Source organism: Gymnodraco acuticeps, unplaced genomic scaffold, assembly GCF_902827175.1.
Source record: "Gymnodraco acuticeps unplaced genomic scaffold, fGymAcu1.1, whole genome shotgun sequence".
Lineage (NCBI taxonomy): Eukaryota > Metazoa > Chordata > Actinopteri > Perciformes > Bathydraconidae > Gymnodraco > Gymnodraco acuticeps.
In genome coordinates, this window is record NW_022991726.1 from 164,870 (window position 1) to 185,610 (window position 20,741).

Genomic DNA, 20,741 nt, shown 5'->3' on the forward strand with positions numbered 1-20,741 from the left:
AATGCCAACCAGTTTTTCCACTCTCACATTTGTGAGTCTGTTGCGAACCTTTGTGTGGTCTCAATAGCCATGCAGTAAGCAGTGTGCTATGGCATGGATATTCAAGTGTACTTGAATGGCATCGGTTTGCTTTAGTCAAGATTATGCTAAAATATACTTTCCCCAACTATGTTTAAGTTCCCTATGAAGAGCCAACCTTCAATTTAGAAAATTCCCAGTTTATTCCCGTGGAAAGTTTCCATCTTTGAAAATTCCCGGAATTTTGCAACCCTAGCTGCAACTAGATATTACTGTCATTATCGATTAACCTGCCAATCGCTTCCTCTATCAGTCCATTGTTTTGCGCCTTAAATGTCAGAAACAGGTGAAAATGTCAGCGTTAGTTTCATGAAGGTCAGGGTGACATTTAGAAAATGTCTCGCATCCGTCCAAAACACTAACACATAAAGTTTACTATGATATAAAACTGAGAAAAGCAACAAATCATCACATCAGAGAAAGGTTGGAGCACGTTAAACGGTTAACAAAGTATTTGCAGATTAATTTGCTGCAGACAGCCTAATCTCTTAATGAACTAATCTCTTCTTCTCTCGAGGCAAAACACGTTTATAAGCACAGTATTTGTATGGGATCAGCACCGGTATTGGGACATGTTTAAACAATACCCAGCCTTATTGTGCTGCAACCACAGGAAAATAATAAAGCACTTCTTGTACCTCGGGGATAAAATAAAAAAACAGTCAGATCTTATTTCCTTAATACCTCTCTCTGTCACCAGCATGCTCAATTCAGCCTAATAGGCGACTGTCACAGAGAGAATACAATAAACACGTTTAGGCAAAGTGTCCCATTCACATCACAATAGGGGCTTAATCTCCTCCACATGAAAGCTACCCGAAAGCTTAACTGAAAATCTGCATGATTGGCAAATTGCCTTTCCATGCGCTTTGGAATAATAATAAGAAAATCCAGTGTGAGTGCAGCAGACAGAATGAATAGTGACACATCCTGCTGGGTGACTTGTGATTCTTACTGTTGGTACTAGAAGGCAGAGTGTCTGCAGCTACAATGACTTTCACCCCCCCCACTCCTCTCTTTCTCTCGGCAATGCCTCTCTAAGAATATCAATACGACTCCTTGGAGAGAGCGTCAGCAGGAAGCTTCCCCGCGAGGAGACACAAGACGAGAGAGAGGGGGGTGTGGTGTTATATATCAATCCTGAGACATGGAGGGAAAAGTAGGTGTGGAATGAGAGGTCATTCATTTACTGTCTTGTGCTAGTTTTACTCCCCCTCTCCTTTACCTTGTTCCCAGGTTGCTAAAGGGCTAGTGCAGGAAAACCTGTCTGTATGTGAACCATTTTCTTGTGTTTCCACTGCAGAGACGCTGGCTTTCGGCCCCGGAAATGTGTTCAAATCTGCGCCAAACTATCTTTTTAGCCAACACCAAAGATTACCAAAGATTAGCCTGGGATAAGACAGTTCATGGCGAGGACCAGAAGACAGATCATAGTGAGAAATATGGCGGTCAAATATGCCTGTAGAAAACGGCATATCGATGAGAGCAACCCACCTGGGTACTCTCCCTCCACATCATGGCCCCGCCCCGTTTTGGATGAAAACATTTGACTGGCAGTAAATACAGATTCTGAGTTTTTTGCTACTCAAATCAAAACATTTAGAAAACAGAGCAATTTGTATCTACAAGGAGCCCAATTACGATGGTCAGAAACAATCAAACAATGTCATTGGAAGTCATTGATTGGCGTCAATATATTTAGTTAAATCAAGCAATATGGGATGGATGTCAGTCAATCTGCCGCTGGACGAGTGCCAGACAGCATCCTAACACTTACACTGGGATACCCTTGGGTTTTCAGTGTGTTATATTTCAATGCAGCACCTACAGTCACTACTTTGACTTTAGACATTACAAATGTCTACTCAGAAGATTGATGTTAGCATCATTAGCATCATAATGTTGCAGTGATATTTTCCACAGAAGTACAGTATTGACTGACCGGGTCTCTTAGATCACAATCTCCGTCCTCTATGTGGAAGGCCTGAAGATATTTGACCATCTTGTCACCAAATAAAAGTAAAGAAAATCTTAGCTTTGGACCTTTCTGTTGTTTGACGTCCAATGCTTTTAGGCATGATGAAACTATTTCCATTTGGTTGAGTTTTTTTGTTTCGACCAGAAATGTCGCCAGGAGGTGACGTACAGTTGCTGGCCTCCATATTCATGCTGATGTTGCTGAGAATAGCAGCGACGTGAATGTCATGACGAGGCTCCTATAGGTTTGCTTGGTGGAAAAGCAAAATGGTTCTTAAGGTCCTTAGACACCAATCTGACACCAAAGAACACGTCCCGACGGACCCGACTGTTGTGTCGCCTCACGTCTCTGCGTCTTGGCCATGTGTCGCACTGGAACACCCCGCAAAGACTTCAGCCGACGGCCAACTAGCACGTACGAACTGCGCATGCGTGAGTGGCAATAACTCTCCTTACCAGCAGGCGGCGGTAGTGTGTATTCGTCATTCAAAAGAGGCAACAACCGGAAGGCAGACTGCGTGATAACTGAGAGAAGAAGAACAGACTGCGTGATATAAACAAACAAATAGCGTGCGCGTTCCATTTTCCCTCTACAGCGAGAAGCTCACGGGGCTTTCCCGAACCTGAGTCGAGAGCTGGAGTTAAATGAAATCTCAGATTTGCCTTCTTGATCGTTTGTTTGGGTCCCTCACTTCCGTTTCGCTTCTCATGAACTGATTCTCTAAGCTGAACAGCCAATCAGAGTGATTTCTTTAGCCGACGGCCTTTTACCGACAGCCTACGGCGGAAGGTGCCGGCACGGCCGAAAAAAGACACAACGGGGCGGGACGGGACACACCAATCTGAGTAGGGCGACAGGACGCTCATCGACGGCCAGACATCCATCGACATCTATCGACGCTGAAAATCGGCTTGGTGTGTTTCGGTGAGTTGAACCAACTGGAAAGCAATTGGCTGCAGCACAGGTCTAGAACGGTACTAATTTCAGTAGATAAGTGCTCCTATAGGTGCAGGCTTTTAATCTGGCCTCTGGCTTTTCTGATCAACCACCACCGGCAGCTCCCCATCGACCGCTTTTCTAACTCTAAACTTGCAGCACTTGTTATACAGACCCTGATGCAATGAGTGTGAAATGTATAACAAGGAGATGGACACTAATGATCAGAATGAAGGAGGAGGGAAAAAAACCTGAGAGCTTTATATCTGTGTGAGCTGTGATTGAAAATAATCACTTTGTCTATCTGTCAGGCTGTAAGGCTGATGAGCCTCAGGAGGACAATAGCTTACTGCAACACTTAGAGTTAGTCTGCATCCACCTCCTCTCAAGAGTTTAGAAAAGTGCCGTAATGGCACATTAAGAAAGCTCTTTTTCAGATTGTAGGGTGATTTCGTTTTGCCCATTAAACTCCACTCTTGTCGGAGCCACTCATAACTCTGTGTGTGGCCTGTCCTCAAACAACACAAAAGTAAAGTATGTAATAGAGGGACTTTAGACACATGAATACCAACACTAACACTAAGGCTGGGCGATATGGAAGTAGTAGAAATGTGTTTACCGGTAAATACTCTGCAATGCAGTGGAGCAGGGATGAAGGATTTTTGTTCACAGACCTGGTAGTTAGCATCACTAAGGCTCCTTCACTAAAAGCAATGGGATTTCTCCTTTGGACTTTTGGATATTGCTCCGTGTAAAAAACACATGTTTATGATAATTAAACGTTTTGTTCAGCAGGATAATCTCCCCATATTAACACCACATTTATTATAGTTGAAGCTCGAAATGTATTGGCCGGAAAGGAAAGCTAACGTTAGGCTATGAACGATCTACACACGGTCACATGACTTCACGTCACCACCGCTAAGTCTCTTCAGCTTGTGTTAACCACAGACCTTATTTCAGGCTAACAACCAAAAGCTCATTCAAAAACGTTAACTTGAGATGAGGGCTAAAATGCCAATTAATTTTAGATTTCGGACTCATTCCTGTACCCCTCTCACGCGATGGCTGTTCTCACGTGATGTCTTGGTTTGATTGACCTCACCATATCTTAATTTAGTTTATTCAGGTAGCGATTAACTAAATTACAATTAAATAAAGGGTATATCCAAATGTGATGAAGTACCATATGGTTCTAGTAAACCATTTGGAAAGATTTGGGCCATATTGCCCATCCCAATTTCGCACCTCAGATAATCTGTCTTCCCTCAGAGATGAAGAGTGATATATCAGCCCCTGGCACTCTTATCCTTTAGATGGAGGGAGATCTTCACTCCTCTCTTTCCTCCCTCTTATTTGGCCAAAACGAGAAATCTCAAGAAAAAAAGGTCCTTGGGGGGAAGAAGAGCTCTGAGTGATGAAATGGTTTTCGATCAAGGAATCCTTTTTTTTGGGCGACTGTGCAGCATGAGAGTGGTTAGTGCCAGATCTAAATGGCCTGTGAAGTCTGGTGCTCAGCGACAGCCAGGCCAGCACTGACACAGCGTCTCCATAGTATTTATAGAGGTGAAATCTTAACGGATTTAAGGCTGAATCAGACATGACAGCAATGAAAACAGCTGAGTGCAAGAATACACAGCCAACGCCTCGTGCAGAAATCAAACATCTGTGCTCTGATGAGTCTGTTTTCGCTTCGGCTGAGGATGAAAAACAAAGACAGATTGCAGCAGCGTAATTACTGCAGGCGGACAAGCTACACAATCATCAGCTCGAGTAAAACAAGACATGCAGGAAAACGCTAAGCAAACATGACTCATGGAAATGAAACTGGACCCTATACGGGGTTAGATGGATGTCTGATGGCAGTGAGGGAGTCTGGGTAATGTTCCCAGCCAGGGACGCTCACACCCTGCAGCAGGTGCAGACAGGAGGGATGGAGGTCAGAAAAAGACTGTGATTCAAGGTGGTGGAAAGAAAAACGATTTATGTAAGAGTCAAGATTCGTCTTACACTCTGAATCGATTCACAACTTCCAAAAAACAATTTTATCTCCTATATTTTCCCCCACAAACAAACCAGATATTGCTACTGATGGAAAGTAATCCTGTCAGTGTCAATATTGTGTCAAGCTTTACTTTGTGATTTGGTGAAAAGCCACACAACATATCAGTTTTACAAGTTATAGTTTTGAAATTGGCCGATTAAGAAAAAGAGGCAGCTAGCCTAACCAGTTTAAAGGGGCCGTATTCTGCTCATTTTAAGGTTCATATTAGTATTTTGTGCCTCTACTGTGACATGTCTCCAGGCTTTAAAGGTCACCTATCATGCTATTTTTAGGCAATAGCACAGGTCTCAGATATATACAAATATATAAAAAACATGTCTATGAAGTGTTTTGCTCAAAATACCAAACAGATCACCCATTCTAGCCATGCCTCATATCCCTCTGTTTCACTTCCTGTTTCAAAAGTGCTGATTTGGGTAGAAAGCTTTAAAAATTGATTAAAATAAAACCCGGCAGCTACTGTCTAAACTAAATACGGCGGTGATGAAACACCATATCATGGATTATCAAGGATTCTCTCTGAAACAGTTTGGAGCTCAAAGGCTTTCTCTCTTGCCGGTTATACCACAAGGTGAGTTCCTTTTTACTTCCTGCTTCTTCACACACATGCTCTCCAGTACAGGTTAGCTCTGAGTGTTAGCCATGCTAATGTAAACACCGACCATATTACGTCCAAAACAGTCGGCATTGTTTCTGATAGCAACGTTTCTGATTGGGCCGTGGGTCCACATTTCAGATATTACGTCATATCGGACGCAAATCTGGATCAGCTCCGTTGTTCCCCGTTTTTAGAGATTTGGGTACGGAGGAAAAGAGAGAGGGTTTTATTTTCTGACGCTGCGTGAGTTCCCTGACACACCGGGGACACATGTTTATGTATAAAAGACATCAAAAACTGCATTTTGCATGATAGGTCCCCTTTAATGTTCAAAAAGCTCTTTATTTTTCTCATACTGCCTGTGCTGCAGCACCTCTTTTCACCCTCTGTCTGAAACCAGAGCCCAGTCTGCTCTGATTGGTTTGCTGGCCGGCTCTGTTGTGATTGATCAACCACTTAGAGATGTCCCGCTCCTTAGTCTATCACGTACAATGTGTTGGAGCGCTAGCCAATAGAAACGTGAGTGTTTCATAGTGATGTCACTATGTTCAGGAAGTATAAAAGGGAGTCCAATGGAGGTGTTTCAGGCAGGGGGGAGTGTGTGGGAAATCCCCTCTGGAGGGAACACAGGGATTTTAGCCTTTGCAGACCATTTATATGCACAAAAACCTATTTAACACATTAGAGGAGAGGGCCCCAAAAAGCAGGGATAGAGACTGTTTAATTCATGCAACAGGCAGATCTGTTATTCTTTTCCAAAACTTGAACTTAATGTCTTGACGTCATTGAGATTTAGGTACTAAAACTAGTAAAAAGTGTTTATTTGTTGAAGTTCAACATGACAAAATATTGCCTTTTGTCTCTATGACAACACGGCACTTTGAATTGCCTTGTGTTGAAAGGTGCTATATAAATAAACTTGCTCCTACAAACTGCATCAAGCTGCACGGCTAAACACTGGTATGTCTTGTTTCTTGTAAAATAGTGGATCCTTTAATCCTGAATCCTTCATATAAAAACAACCAAAGAAAGACATTTGACCAACCAATAGCACTGGTTGAACTGTTTCCAACTCATCAACTATTAAGAGGTCTCCAGAAGAAATTGCTTCTCTTCAAGTGGTCATAAGCTACATTTGATTCAGCCCTTCAAATCACAGAAGAAGGTAATCACCATTTTTAAAGAGCCCAAGAGGACAACAAACCCAAATACATGTTACTGAACCAGCTGCAGTTTTTTTAATCCATTACTGCTATATGTAAAGACCGAAAAAGAGCTCTCTACAGGAAAGTACATCCACAAAATCGACAAATACTACTCAACGTGAACATTTTGTTCCCTTTTGGCAGCTCATATTTAGAGTAAATCCAACATGATGTGAGCGTGGCATTGGTTTTCTAAAGGGATACAGCCTCCTCGGCATCGAATACACTCACGTGTCCGTCAAACTGAAGCCGAGGTGTGACAGGTGAGAAGGAGCCAGAAATTGGATACACCTGTAGCTCCCGCCCACTCAAATGCACACCATCGTGCCTCACGAGCAAGAAGAGGCCACAGCAACCGAAAATAACCAAACTCTAAAACCTGCTGCCAATCGAGACAGCTTGGTGGCGCTGAGAACAGCCAGAATAAGCCCAGAAGACCAATAAAAACATGTTCTATGTTTAGCCACTAAAAGTTGCTGAAAAAAGATTTGGCAGAGAACTTTCCGTGACAAGCAATTGGTTGAAGGCAGCAGAAAAGATTACTCGACTTTTATCTACTGATCATATTTCAGAAGTTTAAAGGTCCACTTTTATACTGTTTCTCATCAATATATCACAGGTCTCAGATATATACAGAACATGTCTCTGATTGGCTCCAAACACCAAACAGATCATTGCAGCATTACCCATAATCCCCTCTGTTTCAGCCCTGTTTCCAAAGTGCTGATTCTCTGTCTGTTACTTTAGATGAAAATAAGGAGCCCCTCCCCACGCCCCTCTGAGAGAGATTTGGTTACAAAGAACTCAATGGTGCTCTAGGAGGAGATTCAGGTGATAAGGGGGGGGGGGGGGGGGTTACCTTGGTTGCTGATTGGCTAATGGTTACACAAGCCAAAAAACAGTATGACATCACAAAGTGGCCAAAATTCAATCAGCTCATTTTCAGACCGGTTTTTATAGGTATAGGTCTTTGTTCCTGAAACTTTCAGAGTCTCTTTATTCAGAGGGGATACATGTTTATGTATAAAAATACAAAAAAGTAGATTTTGCATAATAGGGGACCTTCAAAGGGATTCAAATTAGTGCTGCAGCTAACAACTCAGTTCACTATTAAAGGTGTGAAACACTTTTTGTTATATTCCATGGAATGCTCTTAACATCCCGATAGCAATGAATATCTTAAGTGCTTTGACAATAAATACATAAAAAAAGTTCATCTGTGGAAGCCGTGGCGCTGTAAAAAGCACGACCAATCAGCTGAGCCGGCTAAAGTAACTGGATGGCCTACCTGCCTGTCAGCCTTCCATCTGTGCACAAACTTATCTCGTGCCCTCATTGGTCATGTGCGCGTTCGTGTGTGTTGGAGGAGGGGCTCTGTGAGGAAGGGGCAGATTTTTTCCGGCTGCGTACTTTCAAATTCTAGCGCACTCGAGCTGGTTTCTCCATTCTTACCTACCCTACCTTTAATTGATAATAATCTGTATACTTTATTTTCTTTAAATGAATCATTTTATTTAACCGTCTATAAGATAGTGAAAAGCTAATATTGTAGGTTTGACTTTTTTCCTTTATTGTTTACATCTATTTTAGGCTGAAAACCGTCTGGCTATTTCCAAAAAAATACGTAATATTACCTCAATCAAGCTTTTAAAATTACGGGGGGGAAAAACAGTCTCTGCACAGCCCAACACTTCAAAAATAGAACACTGAAGTTCGTCATAAATTCACTTTACTAAATGTTTACTAAAAAAATTCTTATACTTTTTACCTTCTCTTACAACTTATTTTCTTCTTATGTTGTTTATGTTTGCACCATCGTACACCAAAGCAATTTCCTTGTATGATTAAACGTACCTGGCAATAAACTAGATTCCGATTCTATTGTCCACAGTCTTTGTTAGAGAACTTTCCGTGACACTTGATGGCAGCAGGAAATGTCACGACTTTCATATTCTGCAGGGATGAGTGGTCACATGGACAGTTGAACACTGTGACCCTGACAGAGAGGACTCCATCAGCTGAGAAAACCTCCAGAGCTGCAGGACGGAGACGATTACTGAACACAGCTCTGTTTGTGAGGATTTACTGCTCTCTAAGTACGTTTCTGAGCAAATCACAATCACACAAACAACCGTATAATCTGCCCATCTGTAACCCCTTTTTACACCGCGTACTGAACATGTCAGGGATAGTTAGGGTGTTTTATACAGTGGATGGAGTCTTGCACACCCCCAGTTTTCAGAAAACACACAGGAAGTATAGCATTGTACTGCCTAGAGACACCTAAATATTGTGAATGCTATATTTAGAATATTTTCACAGCTTTACCTTGCAGCCCTCTAACAGGAAACTAAAGCATGGGCTCTTCAAAGCAACCTGACCCCATTGACACAAAAAGCCATTTTACCTTTGCATGATACAAGGGTGTCTGGTCTACTGCTGCCTCAAATGAGAAGCCAGTTTTATTTCTGACTTTGGTGAATCCGAACAAAGCAAAGTCACACAATAACGATCAGAAACCCCTGTGTGTGCAAAGGTCAAATTGCTTTTTTGTTTGTCAATGGAGTCTGTGGCTTCAGTTCCCACTCATAAATCGGAATAAGAATACTTTGATAAATCCCAAGGGGAAATTAGGTTTTGTAACAGTTGCACCAGAATAACAAATGTACATAAACATATCAAGATGAAGTAGTGTGCAATAAAAGTCATTGTGGCCACTGTGTTACATATAAATGGGCCTACACACCAAACTGACACCAAAGAACACGTCCCGACGGAACACGACTGTTGCGTCGCCTCACGTCTCTGCGTCTTGGCCAACAGTCGCACTGGAACACACCGCAAAGACTTCAGCCGACCGCCAAGTAGCACGTACGAACTGCGCATGCGTGAGTGGCAATAACTGTCCTTACCAGCAGGCGGCGGTAGTGTGTATTCGTCATTCAAAATAGGCAACAACCGGAAGACAGACTGCGTGATACACCGAGAGAAGAAGAACAGACTGCGTGATATAAACAAACAACAAATAGCGTTCCATTTTCACTCTACAGCGAGAAGCTCACGGGGCTTTCCCGAACCTGAGTCGAGAGCTGGAGTTCAATGAAATCTCAGATTTGCCTTCTTAATAGTTTCTTTGTGTCCCTCACTTCCATTTCGCTTCTCATGCACTGATTCGCTAGCTGAACAGCCAATCAGAGTGATTTCTTTGGCCGACGGCCTTTAGCCGACAGCCTCCCGATTCAACATGTCGAATCGGCGGCGGAAGGTGTCGGCACGGCCGAAAAGACAAGACGGGACGGGACACACCAATCTGAGTAGGGCAGGACGCTCATCGACGGCCAGACATCTATCGACGGCCAAAATCGGCTTGGTGTGCAAGGACCTTTAAGGTACTGTCTTAAGGTTAATTGGTGAGACTATTCTAAATAGAGCAAACAGTTAAACTGATTTTGATTTCTTTCATGTGTGGCTGCTGCCCTGGTCCACAATGCGTTTGTTATTTCTGTCTGTTTTCTCCAACTTGGGGCCATTCTTATCACCTACTGTAGTACATCACACAACTCCTCTTCAAACAACCCAAACTTTCCTTTTAATTTATCCTTTTAAAGCTCCAAGACACACACCAAGTGACGGAGACGTCCTCCAGGGCGATGACCTTCACCATATGTCGCCCCCCCCCCCTCTCCCCCCCCCTCTCCCCATCTCCCCATCTCCTCCCTCCTGCTGCTTCCTGCTGCTCTCAACTTTACAATAAAAAAAAAATACTGAAATGGTCAAAACTACATGAATACTATGAGTATCGCACACAGGCTCAAGTTAAGGATGCTGCTACCAACACTATTGAATAATCTGCACTAGATTTTTTTGTACATGAATGATCCATTCATTAATATTATTCTTTTTGGGGTGTTCCCTTTCCATGTAGTGTGTTCTATAGGTTTTAGTGCATGTAAATATGTCCCTCTTTAATCAACTAATCATCTCACCTCTAAAGAGACGGACCAGTATGGAAATCCTAACGGTAACATCTGTCGTCCGATTGGAGCCTTGTGCAAAGGCTGTACAGGAAAAAGACTTCTGTTGATTCAAGCGTTTGCTCAGATTTAACTGGTTACTTATTATATTTCTGTCCCCCAACTATCATTTCAACTCTAATATAAAAGACTTTCTAAACAATACAATGGGGCACTCAATCAACATGATAAGCATCTTAAAGGAAGTGTTTACTGCAGGGCTGTTGAACTGGATTAAATGATATTTCACTGAGTACACAGTACTTTCAACGTTGTGTTTGCTTTTGCTGTTGAACTCCCACGAATAAAAGGTGGCTAAAAAAAAAACATGTGAAGTCTACAACCATTACCATCTTTTCCAAAGCCGGTTTTGAATAAAAGCTTCACAACATTTCACAAAATAACGAGAAAACTGTGGTCCCCTGAGGGAAAGTAACAAAAAAAAAAAAGCTTCTTGATCATAACCGAAGGCATTACGGATGTCATTAAAATGAATTGTTATCAGGAAAATCTGAAAACGTCTTTCTCCGCAGATTCTCCCCCAGCTGTATGATATAACCCGTTGCTAATTTCAGAAACAATAGACAGTCCTGGCTGTTATGTAAGGAACATCCGTGCTTTGTGTTCACACACAAGGACAAGTAAACGCTCCACTGTGAGGGAAACGACAGCAGGATATCAGGATGCCGCAATTTCATCTTTCATCAACTTTTGTAGTGTTTGTCTCGCTCTTCTCTCGAGTCACCAGTGACTGCTAATAAGAGAGGTGACTATTGTATACGACAGGCGAGTGTGTCTGCATAATGGCTCTTTGTGCACACTGACATGAGAGCCATAATTACATCCGAACAGATATGTGAGACATGCATGCTTTGTAGATCTTTGCATGACGGTATATGCTGCAGTGACTTTGTAATCCTCCCACACACTGTGCAGATCTACAGAGAATCGGCCAATAAGTGCTCAGACACCGGGCCACATCCTCCACTTCTTTAACAGTTTTCTCAGATCTGCCATGCGCCAGCTGAACAATTAATAATTAACACATCAGCATAATGGATGGGGGATTAATAATTCAGCCTCGCCGATTTGGACTGAAATAGACCAGAGGCTAAGGATGAGTCGGTGCAACAGGTCGGGGCAGAGATGAGGGGAAAAAGGGTGAAGTGCCAAAATAAAAAGGAGGACAGTGACTGTGAGCGGATGCTGTTAATTTAGGAACATCAGTCAGTGTTACGCATGCAAAATAAGACTGGGAATACAGTCGCTGCTGCCTGAGGGCCAGCACAACACGCACACGGAAAACATTTGTTCTAGCATTAAAATGACGTTGTTTTATGGTAAGCTCAGTTGAAATGGCACACAAAAGGAAGGATTAACAAAGAATAAAGGGCAGTCCATTCACTTTCACAAGCATTTCACTTTACATTCCACTTTACTTCAAGGACTTATAGACCACACAATGAATCTATAATGACAACAATTGTTATTAGCTGCCCTGTTGCAAATGTACAGTCCAAAACCAACGATATCCAGGGGCCTTATTAAGCTTTTTCTGTTTCCTGTTGTGTGTTGTAGGTTTTAAAACGCCTCCATTTGAATCCTTTGTTTACGTCCGGAACACAGAGACATCACTGTGTAACACTCCTGCTTCTATTGGCTAGCGCTCCAACACATTGTACGTGATAGGCTAAGGGGCGGGACATCTCTAAGCGGTTGGCAAATCTCAACAGAGCCGGCCAGCTAACCAATCAGAGCAGACTGGGCTCTGGTTTTAGACAGAGGGTGAAAAGAGGTGCTGCAGCACAGGCAGTATGAGAAAAATAAAGAGCTTTCTGAACATTAGAGCATGGAGACATGTCACAGTAGAGACACTACATACAAATATGAACCTGAAAAAGTGCAGAATATGTCCTCTTTAAATATGCTATAAAACAGAAAAGCAGCAAATCCATACAACTGAGAAGCTGAAACCAGGAAAAGTTTGGCATCTTTGCTTGAAAAATGGCTAAAACAATGATTAAATAGTCAAGATAGTTGATCATGAATCTACAAGTAAATTAAATAGAAATGTCTGTTATTTAACCTGTGTCTCAAGCTGGCGTATCACTTTCACAAGCATCACTTTGAGTGCGAGGTCCAAGTTTTAATGACATATTATTTGCAGTATAATTAGCAGCACTGCACCTAATGCCAGACATAATCAAGGTGCTAACCGGTGCTTGAGCTATGAAGGATGTCTGGGCCTGTGACATTTTAATTAAGGACATAAGCGCAGGGCACATTAAGAGCCATTTTATTCACCTCAAGCCTCCAGAGAGCGTCATTTGTTAACTGGGTCAATGGAGGGGCAAAACCACAGCAGTGGTGGAAAGTTACTAAGTACATTTACTCAAGTATTGTGCTTGAATGCAAATTGGAAGGACTTGTAATTTACTTGAGTATTTCCATTTTGTGCTCCATCTATCCATCTTCTCCCGCTTATCGGGTCGCGGAGGTAGCAGTTCCAGCAGAGAGCCCCAAACTTTCCTTTCCCCTCATCAACCAGCTCTGACTGGGGGATCCCAAGGCGCTCCCAGGCCAGCGAAGAGATATAATCCCTCCACCTGGTCCTAGGTCTACCCCTTGGTCTCTTCCCAGCTGGACGTGCCTGGAACACCTCCCTAGGGAGGCGCCCAGGTGGCATCCTAACTAGGTGCCCGAACCACCTCAACTGGCTCCTTTCGACGCGAAGGAGGAGCGGCTCAACTCCGAGTCCCTCCCGGATGACTGAACATCTCACCTTATCCCTAAGGGAGACGCCAGCCACCCTGCGGAGAAAACCCATCTCGACCGCTTCTATCCGCGATCTCGTTCTTTCGGTCATGACCCATCCTTCATGACCATAGGTGAGGGTAGGAACGAAAATGGCCCGGTAGACAGAGAGCTTTGCCTTCTGGCTCAGATCTCTTTTCATCACAATGGTGCGGTAAAGCGACTGCAGCACTTCATTTATTATACTCTCCTTGTTACTAGCTACTTTTTATTAGGCAGTTTTATACAAAAATGAATAAAGAAAAATATACTTTAAAAATGTGTTTGCATAAGGAACAACTTTATAAACTATGAAATTAGTTTGTACATAAGGAGATAATTAATTAGCATCCATACATACTTAAATAATATTCCTGCTTATTTTAAATAATATTTAGGGTTTTCTTCATTCACTTTTTGTTATTTTATGCATTGGCTACTTTTAATACTTTAAGTATATTTTGATATGGTTTTTGCACTACTATATCCTTTAAATATTACCTGCTGTTATCTGGCTTCTACTTTTATATGTTAACATATTTCTATAATGCTGCCACTTTATTTATTTTAGAAACGATTATTATGTGTACAAGTTACGGCCCGTCCACACAGCAGCGTAAAAAAAAATCTTCCAACGCTTCTGCCCATTGACTTTGAATGGGGTGACGTCACTTTTCCTCGCTTTTCGTGGAACTACATTGTGGGGAAGCAAAGCGAAGATTTCCAGGATTCAAAAGTTGGAAACTTGAAATGTCTGTGGATCTTTCGGTTCGGGCCGAGCACATTTCGCTAGCCACTGCCTCCGAACGTACTTCCTACGCTTACCCGTTGGCAATAGATGGAACCGAGCATTCCGTGGATTGTTCCTATCCGAATTGTGGCAATGTTTCGCGATACAATGAGGCATATTTCTATAGAATTGAGAGAGTAACTAGAGTAAACAACATGAACAAAGCACATACGTCAATTTGTCCTCGACACCAAACGCATAGTTCACGTCACTTTCGGTAAAATAAGTCATGTGACTCTTCAAAATGGCGCCGCCCACAGGGTTGATGTTATTTAGGTTATTAATCAGTTTAAAATCACTGATAACGTCATCGGGTCTGTTTTATCGGATGATAATTATTTTAAAATGCGTGTCATGAGCATACCCTCCCTTTAAGTATCATTTCCAAAAGGAGAACATTTCATTTTATCAGAGTATATTTACAGTGCGGTTTGAGCACTTTTAATTTAGTAAAGGATCTGAATACTTCTTTCACCACTGACCAGCAGGAATGGAAATCATTCAGTGGAAACAGAAAGCACTTTACTTTGTGACTAATAAATGACCCCGGTCTAATCTCGAATGATTAGCAGAAAGGTCCGTGTCTCATTTTCAAACAATGCCGTGATGTTTGCAGGACATGCGGCTCTGCTCTTTCAGACGAGGCCACATGCTCTGAGTGTTTCGGGTTTCCAGGGAAACTGGAGGCCACCTGCTTGCTCGGCTGAACTTTGCAGCATAGTAAAAAGCAGATCAACACCTTTCTGGTTTTGTTCGGGGAGTTACCATGGCTTCTCTCCAGTGTTTCCAGCATTACCACTGCGATTTCAAGCCTTTCATAAAACGGCATAGGGGTGGGAAGTATGGCAACCTGACTATTGTCTTGTTCGAGAAAGACACTGGAAAGCGGGGATCTACAGTTACACTGAAATATACATAGAGCAGGCTCACTAAATCCTGCCATTGACGGGCAATTATCGTATATCATTATTATTATTTCTTGTCTTGCAGAAACACAATGCACTGAGACAATAATGAAGCTGTTGTGAAGCACAAAGCTATGATTAATGATGAAAAGCTAATATTCATTAAAACCAGTCAAGGATGAAATCTAAAAACAAAAAGGACTTTTATTGTAATTCTATATTTCCATGCCAATGGACATCAAATGGATTATTTTAGGGCTAACGATTATAGTTTTTTCATTATCAATTATCATATGAATGAGCTGACTCGTCATTTATACAACAAAATGGCAAAACATAGTTTTAAAATAGGAAGACTAAAACCCAAAAATATTCTACATACAATGAAGATATTGGTTCTTTTCAAAGGGGCCTCCTGCCAAAAAGGTCATTTAACTTCTGGTTAATGCTGCTTTCAGCCAATCAAATATGGAGATATTCAGCTTTTCCCTGTTTGATATTATAATAAAGCGAATATTTTTGGGGTTCTTGACTGACAAAAAACGCATTAAAAGACATTACCTTGGACTATAGGAAATCTGGATGAACATTTTTCACCATTTCTGATCATTATATAGTCCAAACAATTATGTATAATGAAATGTATTTGTTACCATATTGTCGATTTACTGTCCAAATCCCAAAGATATTCACATAGCTTTGATAAATACAGTTAAGTGGCTGAAACTAGCCAAAGTTTGGCATTTTGCTTGAAAAATGGCTGAAACAAGTTGATCAAAAATCAAAATAGTCGCTGCTTAATACATTCATGGATTAAAAAAAAGTGATATGGTATTTAGTCTGTGTCTTAAGGAACATTGGTCGATATAATTTAATACAGAAGCAGTTTCAATGCATTTTTCAGCTCAATGGTTGTCAGCAATGCTTCCAACAACACGGACACAAAGACGCCTTGGCAACTTGAACAGAGACGGTTAAGAATCACCATATCGCTTCACTACTGATACACTCACAGGGAGAGGCAGTGAGTCCAGATCCAAGGCTGTAATTCATCCGACATGTGTGTGGAGGCAGTGCATGATAATGTGGGCCATTACCTGCCAGAGCCCGGCTGCACACTGAAGCCATTCATCCTCACTCAAAGCTTTACAACGTAAACACAGCAACGTGTTACAAAACATATCAGTGTTTGCAAAACACATGTCTTCAGTCTCAGTCTGGAAACTCAGACACTGGAGCCACATACAAGCTTAATAGGCATTTAAACTAGCAGGGAGGAAAGTCTAGTCAGTTTAATTCTTAGAAGTACTTTATTTCTTAAGAAATGGTAAGTTGTGAACTTCAACATGGATGTTAAACATACAATTGTTGCATCATTATATGTTCTATGTATGGTGCTCTTGAAAAAGTGTAGTCTCACTCTCTTTTATCCAATTACTGCAAAAGATGGAGATCATATATATTGAGGCTATTATATAAGGTATGAAAACTACAATTTTAAATATTTTTTCTTATAAGATTCAGCAAAGATGGTGGAAAGTCCAGCAAAAGGTCTGAAATTGAGATGCTATCAATGAAAGATTTCCAAACATTGCTTTCACATGACACCAAATATGGTTAACTATTCTGCAATGTTTTTCATGACTATCAATACAACATAAACCTAATAAATCCAGTTAAGCCCCGAGCCTGTTTTTCAGACCTCAGGCTCGAAAATGACATTTCCAGAACAAATGACCATAACTAGACTTCTAAAAGGGGTACATTAATAATCTTTTTTCTCAAAGCAATGATAAACCTGTAAGTTGGATGTAGAAAAGTCAGAATCAATATAGAATTTTTTTATTTTAAAGTAAATTCAGATTGAACATAGTAAAACATTTTAAAATATAGTGGCCGTCCAAAATAAAACCATTACTTATAGTGAAAACCACTCTTGAATGATGGGATCGGAGACTAAAAGCTTTAGGAATCCAAACTATAACAGGTAGGTCACCCTTGAGAAAGAGATCAATGATCTCAATGGGATTCACCTGCATAAATAAAGGTTTGAAATTAAATGAAATATAACATATAATAAGTATCCTGTATCAAGATTGATGCAAAACAAGTGACATTTGCCTTTTTAGAGAGATTTAGAAAAAAAAAACACTTGGGGTCATTTGGGTGCATTTGCCATATCTCTGGAACCCCTCGGTCGATTTGGATGATTGACACCTCTTTTTAACCGTTAGAGCCAATAGAATCGAGGGGAAGTTCCTAAATCCATCTAAACATTACCCATTGGTGAATGAGTGATGCGTAGCCAGAATGCCCAAAACCGGAAGCTGTCATACACTCTCGTAGCTATCATAGCAGCTATATATGAAAACTCCGTTATTGACATAAATATGATGATGGATTATCAGTAATCATTTCAAAGTGACAGACACATTGGATTAACCTTCAGCAGCGTTTTTATCGTTGTAATGCCATTGAACACAACTTTTGATCAGAAACAGCAAAAGGCAAGACATATTTGTAGCTTTTGCTACGTAAAGCTACGTGGTGTGTTGTCTGGGTTTGCTTCCCCTGCCACGAGCTTTGGTCGCACAGTGATGATACTTATATTTCTAGAATCTGTGTGATCTCAGCTTTACATCTGATATCTTGTTTGTGCAGATCCGATAAGTAATAAGGATGTTTTACCGTGAGTTCTGTGCTAAGTGCGTTAGCATTTTTTCGCTCAGGGCTAATTCAGAAGCTTGGTATTACCCTTGTGTTTCGTTTAGCTAAAAATTGTTAATATTGTCTGATAGCTGAGTTTCTTCCCGTTAAGTGGGTATGATGACACATTCATAGTTTTGTTAAATGTTAAGAAGCCCTCAGACGCTGTTTCTTCCAAGATGTTGCGTTTTGCCCAACATGGGAAAAACGGGGCATGGGGCTTAACTGGATTTAAGCAACCTTCACTGTTTTCCACATCCACTTCCTGCGGATGAGATTTGGTTATATTGAAACTGAATTTTGGACAATCCATTAAATAAAACTAAGAGCGACATTATATGTTATATTTCTTACATCCATTGATAATGGTGCCTAATTGTAATATATTTGGGTAGCCAATCGTCTACTCATTGGCAATTCACCTAAACATAAACAATGTGTAAAGAAAGTGAGACAATAATCAACCATAAAAAAAGAAATGCCCACTACCTTGATAATCCAAAACCCATGCAAACAATATTGTGTTGTGTAATATTTCCCCTCACTACTTACATTTGGTTCCTCTTTTGGATGTCTGTATACTGTGATAATGTGACAGAATATTTGACAAAATATATACAAAAAATACAAAACCCAAGGGGTAATGACACAAAACAGAGAAGCTGTTAAAATATGCCAAGAAAACGAAATGAATGAATACTCAAACATAGTTAATATATCCATTTAAGTGTATAAAAGATCACAATAGTTTCTTAAAATGTACACTAAGACACCCTTTTCATGGGTTAACAACACCCTTAAAGTCAAACTAACATATTTACAGTCCCAATATGCAACTAATGTGGTTTGAGCATAGGGTTTGAGCACAGGGTTCGAGGCTACTTTGGATTTTGTTTCCAACAGGTTGACTAACTGACATTCTTGACCGTTACTTCCGCTAACTTCGTAGTAAAAATAAAGCCTGTCACAGAAAGATATGTAAGCTAGCAAACAAAACGTAGTTTCATGAAGCTAATATACGTTTTAAACCGGGAAAAAGTGGCTTAAAAGGACAAAAATAAACATGATAACGGGCTAATAATGTGGGTGTGATTTGACCACACAGGCCTCTGATATTAGGCGACCGTTAATGTCAGTTTACGAGACCGGCTTACATTTAAAACTACTCGACCGTTAGTGTCAGTTTATGAGATGTTACATTTAAAACTACTCGACCGTTAAGACGGCATGATGGACTCACCTCAGCGGGACTCAGGAGAAAGGTAAGCCGACAAGAAGACACCTAAATCGGATTTAAATCTCAAGTTTTCATCCTGGCAGCGCAGGGAAAGTCACTTCATGTTTCTTCGCTTGTTTTTCCTCGGATAAAAAAAAAGCAGCACCCTCCCGGCAGCTCCTTCTTGTTTCGAGTATCAAAGTGTGAATTATTGAAAGAGTGTTTCTTCTGCTGCACCGTGAGATCGGTTACAACTTGTAACCCGAATCCTCCTCCTCCTACTCCTTGCGGAAAAAAAAAAAGTTTCAAACTTGAGGGCGACCTGGAAATCAACAGATTGATGTTGGCTTGGGCCAATGAAGGAGCAACAAGGGGGAGTGGACCAGCCCCAATCAGGCCGAAAAGAAAGGGCCATTTACAGCCAGGACGTTCCCTGCCCCCATCTGGGTTTTCAGTAATTATCCCAGACCCCCAGACCCAAGGCTGAGAAGTTCCCAGAGGAAATGGTGCTCAGGGAACAATGAGCAGGAACTGTGGGAGCAGTTATTCTGTCATGCAATAAATGATAAACTGACTTGCTAAGGTACACAATCAGACATGACAACAGAAAAGGGTTAGCCACTTTGCACTGTTTTTCATTTCTATCATTACATAAAACGCCTGATATGCAACCTTAACTGTCATCAGTGTTATAATTAAACAAGCATGTACTCAAGTACTGTACTTAAGTAAAAAAACGAGGTACTTTTACTTTACTTGAGAACTATTTACACAAGATGTCTCTTTATGTAATTATACTTTTACTCACCTACATTTATTTTACATATTTTGTTACTAGGTGCTTTGCAGATTTTGGTGATTGATACAAAATTCAAATGGAATAAATGATAAACTGACTTCTTAAGGTACATATGCAGACAGGACAACAGAAGCCGTTGTTGCATTGTTTATTATAACTATTGTCAAATAACTATACACCTGATGTGCAACCTTTACTGTCATCAGTGGTGTAACTACTGTACTGTACATATTTTACTTGAGTATTTTCACAAGATGCTACTTTATATTTTCACTCCACTTTGTAGGCAAATGTTGTACTCTTTACTCCACTACATTTATTTTACATATTTAGTTACTTTGCAGATTTAGGTGATCAATACAACATTCAAATCAACACACATTATTATAGGTTATGTTATCCAGTGGTGTATAACATATTTCAAGTGCAACATTGAAGTGAGGAACACATAAATGCACCAATTACTTGAATACAATAATACGAAAATATCTGTTGCTCAAAATGCCCATTTTGCATAACGAGTACTTTTACTTAAGCACAATTTCGAATGCAGGACTTTGACTTGTAACTTACTATTTTACACTGTAGTATTGCTTGTCAATGAAGAGTGGTCATTTTTGCACTTTGACCAAACAAATAAATAGTACATTTAATAGTTT

General features: G+C 40.8%; 1 protein-coding gene across 2 annotated transcripts in view; it reads right to left on the reverse strand.

Annotated features, from left to right (window-relative positions):
- The window catches only part of tnfaip8l1 (tumor necrosis factor, alpha-induced protein 8-like 1), a 28,173-nt gene extending 8,616 nt beyond the window's left edge, over positions 1–19,557 (reverse strand). Inside the window, exon 1 of one of the 2 annotated variants that reach the window (XR_004567321.1) lies at positions 19,308–19,555. The gene's annotated coding sequence lies outside the window, so the exon portion shown is untranslated. Of the gene's footprint in view, positions 1–19,307 lie in introns of both variants that reach the window. The other variant, XM_034199050.1, reaches the window with a different exon arrangement.
- Between the last annotated feature and the right edge of the window lie 1,184 nt (positions 19,558–20,741).